Source organism: Schistocerca gregaria, chromosome X (assembly GCF_023897955.1).
Source record: "Schistocerca gregaria isolate iqSchGreg1 chromosome X, iqSchGreg1.2, whole genome shotgun sequence".
In the NCBI taxonomy this organism is placed as follows: Eukaryota; Metazoa; Arthropoda; class Insecta; order Orthoptera; family Acrididae; genus Schistocerca; species Schistocerca gregaria.
This window is the reverse complement of record NC_064931.1, coordinates 701,081,356-701,087,757: the sequence shown is the minus strand read 5'-3', so window position 1 is coordinate 701,087,757 and position 6,402 is coordinate 701,081,356. Positions and strand designations below refer to the sequence as shown.

At 44.7% G+C, this 6,402-nt stretch overlaps 1 non-coding gene across 1 annotated transcript; it reads right to left on the bottom strand.

The window, feature by feature from the left end:
* Positions 1-3,847: 3,847 nt before the first annotated feature.
* Positions 3,848-3,956, bottom strand: LOC126300062 (U6 spliceosomal RNA). Its single transcript, XR_007552875.1, has one exon. It is a non-coding gene; the product is annotated as a U6 spliceosomal RNA (small nuclear RNA).
* Between the last annotated feature and the right edge of the window lie 2,446 nt (positions 3,957-6,402).

Below are 6,402 nucleotides of genomic sequence, written 5' to 3'. Positions count from 1 at the left end.
TGATATTGAAACGCATCCCAAATGAGTTTGAGCATTTTTCAACAGATTCTAAGTTGATTTCTGAACAAATCTTAAGTAGATTTTTGAATGCATGCTAGTGTACGTGCCGCCTCTGGCAGGGAACACCTCGACGCATCTACTAATAAAAAACTTTCCCACGGACAAAAGGGGACGGGACTATACGAGCTGACCCGAATAAATCCGAACGGGTGAATGCTAATCGCTGTTTGCTTACGTGTTTGATTCCGTGTGCGAATGATAAGTGTTTTTATAATTGTTAGCGAAATCCGAAGATTCAGATTACCAGAGTGGCAATAAACGACTAACAGGAATAACAGGTAAGAATGATTACATATTATCTTCTAGGTGTATCCAAGAAAACGAAATTTTGACAGAAAATGTTTGCCAGATCGCTACACTATCAGTTTTACAGTCCTCTATTAGCAGCCGCTTTAGTTCTATTTTCGGAATTGCGCGATAAACGCGTTGTACGAACGTTTAATGACGCCTAACCGCAGAATGAACGCGGGATATCTGTACCTGTGATCCTGGAAGGGTTAGTGAAGTTTTCCGGAGAATACATTGTTTGTTTGAACGAGGAAAAAGAACAAACGCGGATATCACAGAAATTATATTGAAGAATATGACGATTCCAAATTTGTATAAAAATTTCGTACTGCTACTTTTCGATCTCATGGTTGAGAAACTAGAGTGTATGAATGGAATATGAAAGTATTTCCTAATATAAAACTTTTTGCTTGTAGCAGGCCTAATGGGCATTTGATATTGGTACTTCGTCAATTATGTTCTGTCGTGTTATGAATTATGTAAATGAGGTGCCATAAAAATTACGATTTGTACCAAAACAGTCTCTCTTATTTGGCGTGTGTTACTGTCGCTGCTATATTAGAAAGACCTATTTCGTTTTATGTTGCAGACAGTGACAAAATAGACGTAATCAAATCGAGAAACCCTACCCATCTTGGGTCCTATTCGTTTTAACAGCTTTTTCGGTATTAGTAAATGACATTTTAATTTTTTCATGTAGAAAAGCGTTTGATGAACTTCGATCAGGTGATATAGTCTTTCGCAGAAATGAAAGCGTACTATGTAAAACTATAACAGGATTAGAAAACAAAGAATGCTGGGACCTAAGGATTGAAGAAATGTCTACTGTCTTGCTTATTTCTTGTCTTTACTGGTTTTATGTTTCCTATACATAATTTTATTTCACAGATAAGAGAAAGCTATTAGCTAATAGGCAATAATGAGCGCAAATTTTCTGAAGAGTTTCTGTTCTCTCGGTCACAAATAATCCCATCCAGCATTAATTGTGAATAATTTTTAAGGGGGGTAGGATGTCAAACCGGCCGCCTGGAAGCGGGATAGGCACCATGACACAATTTAATTTCCACTGTTCTGAATATACGTTTGATGGCTTCCATTATAAAATATCCACGTTTGAATTCCACAGAGCGAAATACAGTGACGTTCGTTAGAAGAATGCTCAGTGAAGAGGCATGGCAGTGCACTTTAGCACACTTAGGACCGCATAACATGTCTTACATTTCCTCTAAAACATATGTTTTATGTATCAAACTCTCCGAAAGATGTGCGCTACAAAATGAGCATATTTTTGAAAAATCGATATTTTTATATTTTTGACGTCCTATCTAAAATGCTTGGGGGAAAGGGGGGGGGCGCCACTATCTAGTTCTTGCCCCTGTTCGGAAATATCGTAGATCTGGGGCTGTTGGAGTTGCACGCTACGTCCGGAATTTGGACGAACCTGTTTGCTAAACATCTTCCTGATGCCCTTCCGGCCCGCATCTCGTGGTCGTGCGCTTCACACGCCCGGGTTCCCGGGTTCGATTCCCGGCGGGGTCAGGGATTTTCTCTGCCTCGTGATGGCTGGGTGTTGTGTGATGTCCTTAGGTTAGTTAGGTTTAAGTAGTTCTAAGTTCTAGGGGACTGATAACCATAGATGTTAAGTCCCATAGTGCTCAGAGCCATTTGATGCTCATCGGACAGTTTTCCTGTGCAGCACAAAATCTGTGAACTAGTAGGGCTGTGCATTGTGTTTCAGGTCAGCTAGGTTCATGATGCATTTCCCACACTATTAATCTGCAGGCACATTAGGTTGAATTTAAAGACATTTCACTGTCCCAGTAACAAATAAACTTCTCGGACCTGTCAATTTCATTAACTGCATCCCTTGGTGTATAGGACGTGTCTGCTAAGTTCTATTGTTACCTCTACGAAAGGATTACTTACTATCCAGGATTTACAATATACTACTTAATATGGTCTCTTCTAGCAAACAGTAGACAGAAAGCTTTTGAATTTCCAGTTCAGTCCAGAGGGGAAAAAATGACACACCAATGAAAAGAGCTTCTGTGACACTTTGAAATGCTGCCAGCATGAGTGCAATGGAAGCCTGTAACTGGGTTGTTACCGTTGTTTCTGGGCACCTATAATGTCTCCTGTGTGAGCCACAGTAGTCTCGTTCCTGTAACACGACAAAATCTTTGTCAGAGAATACACTACGATTATCAAATCGCTCCCGCGTCCCGTGTTCTGGACGGAAAGAAAATCGAAAGAAAATGTTTTAAAACAGAACTCTGAATAAAGAAACCTTTCAGTACCTAAAAAAAAGGAAAACGAAGCTTGAGGTACATTTATCGAGACACATTAAGTTTTTAACGAACATGTTTGGTTTAAAAATTTTCGGGAAGAGAAACAACGACAAGCCAAGAACGAAAATAATCGATCTTCCGGAGATAACACAATGAGAACATTATCATGAAATGAAACGAGAACGCTACCCCACGACCACGAGATGCGGGCGGACATGAATGGGTGCAGGTGATCAGACAGGATGCTTACGTACTGGTCACCTGTCAGAGTCGTATCTAGACGTATCAGGGTTCCCATATCACTCCAACTGCACACGCCCCACACCGTTAAAGAATCTCCAGCTTGAGTGGCTCAAATGGTTCTGAGCACTATGCAACTCAACTTCTAAGGTCAGCAGTAGCCTAGAACTTAGAAGTAATTAAACCTAACTGACCTAAGGACATCACACACATCCATGCCCGAGGCAGGATTCGAACCTACGACCGTAGCGGTCGCCCGGTTCCAGACTGCAACGCCTAGAGCCGCACGAATCTCCAGCTTGAACAGTCCATTACTGGCATCCAGGCCCCATCGATTCATGAGGTTGTCTCCATACCCGTACACGTCCATGCGCCCGATACAATTTCAAACGAGACTCGTCCGACTAGACGACATGTTTCCAACAATCAACAGTCCAATGTCGGTGTTGACGGGCTCCGGTGAGGCGTAAAGCTTTTTGCCGTGCCGTCATCAACGGTAGACGAGTGGGGCTTCGGCTCCGAAAGCCCATATCGATGATGTTTTGTTGAATGTTTCGCACGCTGAAACTTGTTGATGGCCCAGCATTGAAATCTACAGTAATTTGCGGAACGGTAGCATCTCTGTCACGTTGAACGATTCTCTTCAGTCGTAAACGGTCCATCACTTGCAGGACCTTCTACCTGCCGCAACTATGCCGAAGATTTTATGGTTTACCGGATTCCTAATATTCAAGGTACACTCGTCAAATGGTCGTACAGGAAAATCCCCGCTTCATCGTTACCTAGGAGATTCTGTGCCCATCGCTCGTAAGTCGACTGTAACATCTTGTTCAAACTCACTTATATCTTGATAACCTGCCTTTGTAGGAGTAATAACCGATCTAAAAACCTGTTGTCTTATAGGCGTTACCGACTGCAGCGGTGTGTTCTGCTGTTTGCATATCTCTGTATTTGAATACGCGTGCCTGTACCAGATTCTTTGGCGCTTCAGTGCATTTTGAGTGTCATTCCTGGGCTGGGGCCTTGCTAATATTTTCTGTATCGTACCAATTTTAGTATATGTGTCACCGAAGCGAGTACAGGAAGCAGTGAGTTACGCTTACCACCAAGCTCCAGGGGCGGACGTCGTCACAGCGCAGTCAGATAGGTCGATATATTGCAACTTGCACGCAGGCCTAGAGAGCAATATTGTGCCACGTAATCCATTACTCCAAAAACTTTGTTACGCTTCCAAAATAATGGCGACGGCGTTTGTGCCAGTGTAGGCGATGACGTGCATACCATCGCTTTTGGGCAGTAGCGTGACAACGAAAACAGAGAGGTGGTGCCTTTCGGCTGGCGGAGATGAGAGGGACGGGGATGCAGCACGCAGCGTGGGCGCCGCGGCAGGCCAGCACGGCCGGGCGGCCGACCAGCCAACCAGCAAGCTAATTACAAAAGGGAGCAGTGCGGCCCGTTACACGCCACTGCCGCCCGGCCCGCGTTTCTTCTCGCCCCCTCCCCCGCCCCCCGCCCCCCTCTACCGCGCTCTCAATGCTTCAGTAATTTTCACGCCCTTCGAGCGAGTGATTCATGCTGAAGAAATGTAGACGTTTTCAAGCAGCAATGCCAAAAGGTAGCGAGCGCGCCGCGGTCCCTGCCCCGCCGAGCCGCCTGCAAAGAAGTCGTGGACATCAATTACGGGACGTGCATTTACTGACCTCAATCCGGCGGGTTCCGCTTCTCGCCCTTTGTCACTCGTTTAGCGGAGTTTCACTTTGCTCCCTTTGTGATTCTACGTGCGCTAGAATGACACGAAAGCACATTCCGCGCCGCGCGAGCGGTACTCACAATCGGCCGTATAGTCATATCTCGCGTGCGTCGTGCCGTCGTACAGTGATGTGTTTGTCCAGTCTCGGTGAGGCTCAGGACCAACTTCATCAGCATGCTGTGTCCGGCGCGTCGGGTTCTACTGGATTCACTGGATTCGCAGACACTCTTATGTTACAGCTGATACACGTCACGTGTGGCATTATGGCAAATTTTTCTTTACTTAGCCGACTGGAGTGGCCGAGCGATTCTAGGCGCTTCAGTCTGGAACCGCGCTACCGCTGCAGTCGCAGGTTCGAATCCTGCCTCGGGCATGGATGTGTGTGAATTCCTTAGGTTAGTTAGGTTTAAGTAGTTCCAAGTTCTAGGGGACTGATGACCTCCGATGTTAAGTCCCCTAGTGCTCAGAGCCATTTTTCTTTACTTAATTCAGTTTGGTTCATTTTATCATTAATCGTAAGGAGGAAACTTATCCGCGGTAGATACAGTAAGAACACTTATTCGCCGCCTGACTCTATTCGTTCACACGCAAGATAAGCGCATATAGCTCACTGCAGCGATAGGTGGGTGCGCGGCGTAACTGAAGACGTCGGGAAGACAGACGAGTGGCTAACGGTGGGAAAGATCCAACGATATTGCTGAATCCTGCCTAGTCATGAAATGTGGGGTGTCTAGGAACCTGCTTCCTCGGAACGCTAGACAACAATTCAAACAAATCGTTTTAATGAGTTTTATTACGAAAAGTAAATGACAATACTTCACATTGTGTTAAGTAGATGTGTCGCAAGCAAAGGGCGACAGCCAAAATAAGAAACCTCTTCAGTATAACAATTCCAAGTTCGAGCTACAAAGAATGTACAAGCGAAGTAACGAGTATTGACGCTTCTGTCCTAGTTGTTGGTCTTGAAGCTGCTGTATAACTAGGCTGCGACCAGTCGAGAGCGGCGCTTATGTCCTCTTCGCATCGTGGCCGTTGCTGTCACATTGTCGTCCTGGAGAGCGGTCGGTTAGCGTGCAATTAAATGACGTCTTGTCATAGCCTTCTCCGCTGTATCGTTCCCGACTGGCATGCCGGCGCTAAACTTTACGCCGTAACAGATATAAACAGTAAACCGTCAATACTTACTGTTAATTGTGAACAAAGACTACAACTATTAAGAATACGAAACTCTATTTGGTTATTGTCGGTACCATAATAAATATGTGGATATGACTCAGAACATCGGAAAAAACTTACAAGAGTGGTTCAGTTCGATATGTTGAAACCTGCCGTGAAATTTTTTATACATGAGGAATACACCGAAAGAAACACAAGAAGTGTTAAAAAATGTTGAAAACTGTCAAATTTGTAGCTCTCCAGACGATTAAAGAAGTTTACACTCTTGTTGTATCTGTAGCAGTCAGAGCATGTGCGACATGTCAGGCACATATGATTGGTTGGTGGCACATCGGTAAACAGGTCCGCGCGACCCCTGCAGTCGCAGGTTCGAATCCTGCCTCGGGCATGAATGTGTGTGATGTCCTTAGGTTAGTTAGGTTTAAGTAGTTCTAAGTTCTAGGGGACTGATGACCTCAGAAGTTAAGTCCCATAGTCCTCAGAGCCATTTGAACCATTTTGTAAACAGGTAACGTAGCACAACACGATTGTAATTTGGAAAGCGAATTTCAGTTTCCACTGACACTTTCTCTGACACAATCATTTGCTCACAGTTACTAT